Below are 8,674 nucleotides of genomic sequence, written 5' to 3' on the forward strand. Positions count from 1 at the left end.
TCTTGCCAAACAGGGATGACCAGGATTTTCCTTCCAAAGCACCTTGCTTCTATCCTCCAAAAGACTTTTCCTTGAAAGAGACAACGTTTTCTTTTTCCTTCTCGAGATCCTGCCCAACACATGAGAAGCAGAATGAGATCCCAAAGGTGGGTCGCGGACCCCACACAAAAGTTGAGATTTTCCCGAAGAATTTCCATTGTCCACCTCAACCAATGATTCTGACCCCATAAACTTCTCAGCATCCTCTGTCGTTCCCCTAGGGTTAGTACTGCCAGCTAGATTTCCCCCGACTAGTTTCTTGCTTGCACGCGAACCAGCTAATTCAAATTTCGAAAGGGCACTCAACATCCTGCTTGGCTAAGGTAGGTTAGTGGCACACTTGTCACAATAATCATTAAAGGTCAGAGTGCAAGCTGACAGAGGGAGGTTGATGGAGAACATCCTTAGCCTTGTCTATTTCTTAGCGGACACTCTTAACACTAGAATGCTCAGGTGGCAGGGCCATGGTGCCCCAAGCCGAATCTTGGAGTAGGGAGTGTCTTTCTCAATTGAGATTGTGTGGGGATAAGTTAAGGTTCATGATTGGGAGGTTAAGCTCATGTCAATGCTTCTCCTCTTCACCAGATGTCGAGGCTTGCTCAACACAGGGATTGTCTTCTGCTTCATGTATGGTACTTGGTTCTATTGTACATTTCATTGTCTTAATTTAGTATCATATTGATTAAATAGATATATCATTATGTTATTCCTAATTAGTGTAATAGTGAAATGTCCCTTTTATAATTTTATATGATATTTCAAGCCTCTAATCAGATCTTTAAGATCAAACAACCAATCTTTCAAAGATCCACCAATTTCTCAATAAACCCCAAATCGGGTATACCGGAAATAGTGCCAAAAACTTCACAGCTTCACATATTATTAGTAAATCTAAAAGTGGAAATTTTTATAGAAATTTCAGCAGCATAACAGCCTACAAAATGACATTTTCAGATCTGTATAACATTTACACAACAGCTCCCAAACGGAGGATAAAAACAATGCTCATCGGGCTCCCGAAAACAACATAGAATAGCCCGAAAACACCACAAAAACAGTAATAATCTATCATAGAAGTGTAATCATGACCAAATATATATATTCAGCTCTATTTTAACATCTAAAAGTCTTAAATACAGAAGCAACACAAACTGATATGAAATACTCAATCGGAAACACCAAACTCTTACAAAAAACACACCCGAAAAACCACAAATCTGCACTGTTCAGCACAAAGGCAAACTCTGCATGAGCATGCACATGGAATGGCTTCAAACTCTCATCCTTAGCCTTCCTAGAAACCTACAAACTCCCATTCTTGGGTCTCCTTCTCCACAGGTTTGGCAGCCTCTGAAGAATAATAAAGAAATGAGCAAAAATCAAGTTCTAGAATGAGCCCAAAATGCCTCCAAACTTCTTAAAAGAGGGCATAACCCTAACTCACGTCCAAGAGGGGTTAATAAAACATATTTTAATAATTATTTTTAATTATTAGTCCATTAGCTTCCAAAGATTATCCCATTTTTTTGAAACTTCACCTTTTTGGGCCTACTTGCCTTAGAAAAGATTATTATTTTTAATTATTTGAAAAGGGGACATGACAAGTCCTCCCCTTCCAAATATTGTTTGTCCTCAAGAAATGGCTGAACAATAAACCAATCAATCCACCTGGATCCCAAATGTAGTCATGAACTATACTATTGTCAATTAACATAGGCTCCTGCAATATAACCAAGAGGAATCCATAATCAAACTGACAATTATTGCTCAACCAAACTCCAAAGTCACAACTTCCACAGTTAGAAACCCACGAGACACAAACTCTTAGAACATCAAAACCCAAGTAAAGTGGACAAATCAAACTACCAACACAGTAAATACCATCAATGCATTCCACTAGCCTATACAGAATGTACAATCCAACTCTGCAACAATGGTGAATGCTCTCAAATGAAACTGTACCAAGTATGGAGAATCCACACACTGTACAACTCCTACAGTCAACATAAATCTGTAGATCACCGACCACTATCTCATAACCATAACTCCTATGCACCCCTGATGGTGAAAAGCCATCACAAGATAAACAACAAGAATTGGAACCCAAACCAAATTTTCTTTCCATCAACTCCTCAACACAAGGATCAAATGCTAATTGATGTACATACCTTGCAATATAATGTTGATAAAAAAAACCAACCTCAGTCAACAGCTCACCATGAACAAGTGATACAACCCACTGTGACTGATCACTAGCTAAGTCAAGAGATGTCATAGCCAAAGGATTAGAATCAATAACAACACCCGCTGAAGCATCACTCCGAAACTCCTGCTCTAAGTCACGTATTATCAAGCTGTCAACTACAGAACCTATTTCCATGTCATGCCCATCACAACTCTCATCCTGAGGCATCAAACTATCCCATAACTGATGATAAGCACTAGGAACCAAAGTACATCTCTGTATCATCATCTCATCAACATGGTCATCAAAGGTAAATTGATGAGCATACCTCACAATGTAATGCTAATAGAATCCGCCAATCCCAGTTAGTGGCTCAGACTACAATCCAAATGTAACTAACTGCAATCAATCACTAACCAAGTTGGAACTGTCTACTACCTCTAAAGACATCGCCAAGGGAGTAGTATTACTAGCAGGAACCATGCCAACTATCGGCTCACCAACATCACACATGGTCTTTGATACAGCATCTCTAGTCTTCGTGTCATTAGTACTAGAGGTCACCACCATGTTAGGCATACCACAACAATCTTCTGCAGCACCCAACTCAACTAAAACTAACTCTAGTGGGGATGAACCCGATATGCCAATGTTAGTATCAAAGATGGATGCATCCCCATCTCCACTATCTTTGACAATCTCGACCATGGACATCCTCAGATCATCAGACACCACAGCTTGTGACTGTACAGAATCTAGTAAAGACTGTAGTTTCTCTAACTCCATGGTCACCTTAGCCAAATGGAACTTTGACTCCTTGAAATCCAACTGTGTACTCTCAAGAATCTCAGAAGTCACCTCAAGCTGCTCAGTAAGCTCACTCACCTTATCTTCTTTGGCCAACAATGCATCATATGCTGTATTGCCCCACTCCATAAGATGTCGGCTACCAACTGCATATAATCCTGTCTCAAAATTTGGATAGCCTCCCATAAAGAGTGGAACTCTGTCAAGGAAAGATAACTGCCTCCCTGCTCATCACTAGTAGGAGAACCCCATCCATAAACTGCTAACAATTGACGAGCAACATCGAAATGTTGGCAAGCGATAGCAATGTCTCGCTCACTAACTCTCAACTAATTAGACACATGATGGCACTAGCTTGACTGTCTCCTACAAACCTCCTCTGATGCAGTGTCTAAAGGAGTATCCTCAAAGTTACTAGTCTCTAGAGTATTACCATCCATATCTTGTGAATCAACTCTAAAGCTTATATCAACAAACGGAGTATCAAAAACTATAGCACTACTGTCCAACTCCTTTGTACCCAAGAAAACTAAGTCTTTAAAACTACCCACTGCATCCTCCTAGATGTCATCAATGCCAGTATGATCCTGGGACTCATCTGTACACACTGCCAAATATGAAAGATCATCAATACATTCCAGCAAGTATGGTCGACTGGATATATGAACAAAGCCCAACACTGGTGTATAAAAACTAATACCAACATCGAACAAGCTGCTAGCACAAGAAAAGACAACACCGTGCAATCTGCTAATCAAATCCATGATAGCACCCAAAAAAACACTACTACCAAAAAGTGTTAAAGATCTCCAGTCAACTGAATCCCAAATGCCAATATAACAATCTTGAGTCCATATCTATAAACTAGAATCAGCTAGTAACTCAAGCAAAATCCTCACTTGAGTAGTATGACTAATACCAACTAACTCCACATACCTGTCATGATGAGATAATGAAGTCACAATATTGTCTTTGTTCACTTTCAGCTGGCTGGACAAATCGTGTGAAGTACTATCGGCCTCAACCTCATGTGACGAAGCATCTAACTATGCTTGGTACTCTTTCTCAGCAAAGTCATGAATGCTCAATGTCTGCTCATCTCTACTAGGTATCTCACCATCATGCACAACAACATCCTCATAATCATCATCTGAACCCACTACACTGTAGTCACTACCTGTTGTAACTATACCATCCTGAATACCTGTGATATCACCCTTTAACGACCTGTATACAATTGTCTCAATTTGAGTATCAAGTTGACCATTACTATCAATCTGCGTAATATCCTTTCTCGCTACCTCCTGTGGCAGAGTAGAATCTGAGACCTCTGCCTGGCTATAAGCTAGTTTCTCAAACTCCTCATGCAAGTTCTTGGTAATTGTGTCACCTACCTTGTGAGAAAATCTGCCAAATAGAAATCCAGTCAACTTATCCACCTTAGCTGGGTCGGACAACATGTCATTCATTATACGGTGGTGCTCAACCAACTGTTCAGATATGTCATGTCTTATTTTCCTAAGTTTATCTTGAATGTCTAAATAACCATCCTTTCTACTGTTCTGACTTTGGATATCAATTGTCCAAGATCGTGTCCTCTGAGACTCTGTACTATACCTATCCATTCTAGATAAAGTAGAGTGTAACCCCAATAGGTTATAACTTCTTCAAACACCAAGAACTAACATGCAATTGATTAGAAGTAGCATGCAACCATAGATTTTGACATGCAGCTGATTAGAAGCAACATGCAACCACCAAATTCACCAAGAACTAACATGAAAATGATTAGAAGTAGCATGCAACCATACATTTTGACATGCAAGATTTTGGGTAGTTGTCAAAACTGACATGCAAACTTCTACAAACCCTCAGGCTGACAAGATCATAGCTCTGATACCACTGAAATGTCCCTTTTCTAATTTTATATGATATTTCAAGCCTCTAATAAGATCTTTAAGATCAAACAACCAATCTTTCAAAGATCCACCAATTTCTCAATAAACCCCAAATCGGGTATGTCGGAAATAGTGCCAAAAACTTCACAGCTTCACATATTATTAGTAAATCTGAAAGTGGACATTTTTATAGAAATTTTAGCAGCATAATAGCCTACAAAATGACATTTTCAGATCTGTATAACATTCACACAACAACTCCCAAACGGAGGATAAAAACAATGCTTATCGGGCTCCCAAAAACAACATAGAATAGCCCGAAAACACCACAAAAACACTAATAATCTATCACAGAAGTATAATCATGACAAAATACATATATTCAGCTCTATTTTAACATCTAAAAGTATTAAATACAACAGAAACACAAACTGATATGAAATACTCAATTGAAAACACCAAACTCTTACAAAAAACACACTCGAAAAATCACAAATCTGCACTGTTCAGCACAAAGGCAAACTCTGCATGAGCATGCACATGGAAGGGCTTCAAACTCCCATCTTTAGCCTTCCTAGAAACTTACAAACTCCCATTCTTGGGTCTCCTTCTCCACAGGTTTGGCAGCCTCTGAAGAATAATAAAGAAATGAGCAAAAATCAAGTTCTGAAATGAGCCCAAAATGCCTCCAAACTCCTTAAAAGAGGGCATAACCCTAACTCACGTCCAAGAGGGGTTAATAAAACATATTTTAATAATAATTTTCATTTATTAGTCATTAGCTTCCAAAGATTATCCCCTTTTTCTGAAACTTCACCTTTTTGGGCCTGCCTGCCTTAGAAAAGATTATTATTTTTAATTATTTGAAAAGGGGACATGACAAATAGACATGGAAAGAAATTAGATATGAAAATTATAGTAGTTTCCTTTCATGTGAACTAGATTAGTTCATCTCTAATTTTTATTTTATTTTTAATAAAATGTAATAAGTTGATAGATTTCCCTTTCATGTGAAGTAATTGATGTAACTACCATTATGTCATTCTATTTTGAATCTAGATTTACTTTAAAATATGGTTCTTAAAATGGCTTTGAAAAATAGCATGTTACAAACTTCTACTTGTTGCAAGACTATTTCCTTCAAAATTTGATAGGTCTCTTCCCCTTCACTCCACCTTGAACTTCTAAGACTCACTTACCTCATTTCAGGATCCAAAGGAGATAGGTAGAAATTGAAAAAAGAAGAAAGAAAAAAACCTTGCAGCTCTTTACCATCCTTTGAATCAATCTATTGTGTATCTAGGCCTCAAAGCTTCACCGTAGGAAAGAGTGGACCTTGTTGAGTGTGTAAGGTCAAAAAATATTTTTACAACCTTCTTAACGTAATTAACTTTTTGGAGTAAGACAAACTACTTCTACTAGGTATTTTGTTCTTCTTCTTCCAAGTATTTGATTCTAAAATGCACTTATCCATTCTCTATTTATTTATAGTTATTGCTAATTTCATCATAGATATGCATGAATGTAATATACTCTCAAATTTAATGATGAAAAACCTACATTCTATGTATTTGACCCTTTTGAGTGTGCATAAATTATATAATTAGGCATGTCATGATATTGCAATTAAATAAGAGAATAAAAAATTATGTTAGAAGTCTATTTATAATGGATAACAGATCTATCCCATCATCTATTCCTCCCTTCTAGTTCAAAGCTTTATGGATATGAATTACTTGAGTTTGACGTATCTCTTGTTTTGAGATCAAAATTTCAAAGACATGGTGCAATGAGATCAAAGTTTGGTATTTGGATCAACATATGATCTCATGTAAATGAATGCAGATATGGGAGAAAGAGCATATGGATTAGGCCTTTCTCCAATAGGAATTGTGGGCATTCCCTCTTATATGCTTCCTCCTAATACAATATTCAAGATACTTATGAATATCTTATAGATTAATACAAGGATATATATATATATATATATATATATATATATATATATATATATATATATATATATATATATATATATATATATATATATATATAGCAATTAATTGTGGGGGAAAAAACCTTCTTTGGTTGTGGAGAGCATACAAATGAGACCATTAAATCACCTTTTGTCATTTAGGGAGATCTTTTTGTTTCTGATTTTGTTTTAGGCATACTTGTCTATATTTACAATTGAATAATATTGGAGAAATGCTTACCAAATCTATATATTAGCAAAGTTTTAAAGACGAAAGACACCCAACAAGTTGCTCAATCAATTGTAAGAGCATAATCCAAATTCCTTTTAGCACAACATAGGAATTGGTAGTGTTTTAAATAAATTGTTTAGGAGATAGCCTGCAAGCTTGCAACATAATAGTAGGGGCCACAACACTCTCCATCTAATCCCAACAAAAGTCCAACCAAAAACATTATTTTGGAGATTAAAGTTATGATTCAAGTGTATTGCCACTAGGGTTTCATAATGTATAAGTTACAATTTCATAATTGTACCACAAATAAATATCTCATTTTACCAATCAAAAAGTTGCAAGATAAATAAACAAAGACACAAATTAACAATGTATAGCTGTAAAATGATGAGATATAAGAAGATAAAAATTAATTCTAATGATTTCATTAAGTTGCAAGAGATTATCACATAATTTGCTATTCTATGAAAACATCCTAAATATAAAAAATGGGTGGGTATGGTTACCATATGTGGTGGCGAGCACAGATAGTACTGAAGCATACATGCTTTCCAAGAAAGAAAAATTAAAATGGCTCCATAATCTTTAGTTTTGATAACTTGAGAAACATGGAACGTCCTCCAAACCACAACAAAGGATCTTGATCTTCCTCTTCTTCTCTCGACTAGGTGGATTGGGCAATTGAGCATGATAAAAGATGTGTAATTGTATCGGTATAAAGATTCATATTATGCATTGGCCTAATCAGCCATTTCATCATCATTAGATGCATGATCTTCACTAGCTTCATTGTTACTACTTCCTTCTTATCCCTGATTACCAATGTATTCAGGCTTGGCAAGGAGTCTACAATAGCAAGAAAAGGTGGAATGTAGTTGTGTAGACTTATTTTGTTTCCAACTTTTACCTATTTAAGAGTTGGGTATTTCAAAGGAGAACCATATACCTTACCTAGGTGTGCTATCGACAGGTACATTCCAATGGAATTGTGTAACATCCCCTTTTTGGGACATTAAAAATTTTTAAGGACACATTCATATGATATTAAAATTGAATATGAAAGCATGGACTCAAATTATAAAAAGTCAATCTAATATTCAAACTCGGCTAAAAATGACAAGGAGAGATAAGACAAAAAGCTAGGAGGGGAGTCAGAGTCATAATTGTGAGGATAAAAGGAGAAGAGACTCATTCATTTGGCATGCTTAGTTTATGATTCAGATTTCAATTTCACTCCTACAAGAGTTATCCAGAAAGCTTTAGCTTTCAACCAATGTTAGGACATAGCCCGTCATGTCGGTAGACAGTGGATGTAAATCCATTGTCTGTGGAGATGTCACATTAGGCATCTTGTGTGTGCTTATAGGTTTGTTTCTTAGTGTTCCAATATGACTATAAAATTGTGTTTAAGATTGGAATTTGAATGTTGGCTATTGTATTGTTGTTGTATAATGCAATAACATATTTTAAGGAATTTTATGAGAGTTTACTAGTTCTATACTGCTCGTTTGTAACACATTTTCATATGCTTGAAT

The sequence above is a fragment of the Cupressus sempervirens genome, chromosome 7 (genome assembly GCF_028749045.1).
Source record: "Cupressus sempervirens isolate cs-2001-9-10 chromosome 7, ASM2874904v1, whole genome shotgun sequence".
Classification (NCBI taxonomy): domain Eukaryota; kingdom Viridiplantae; phylum Streptophyta; class Pinopsida; order Cupressales; family Cupressaceae; genus Cupressus; species Cupressus sempervirens.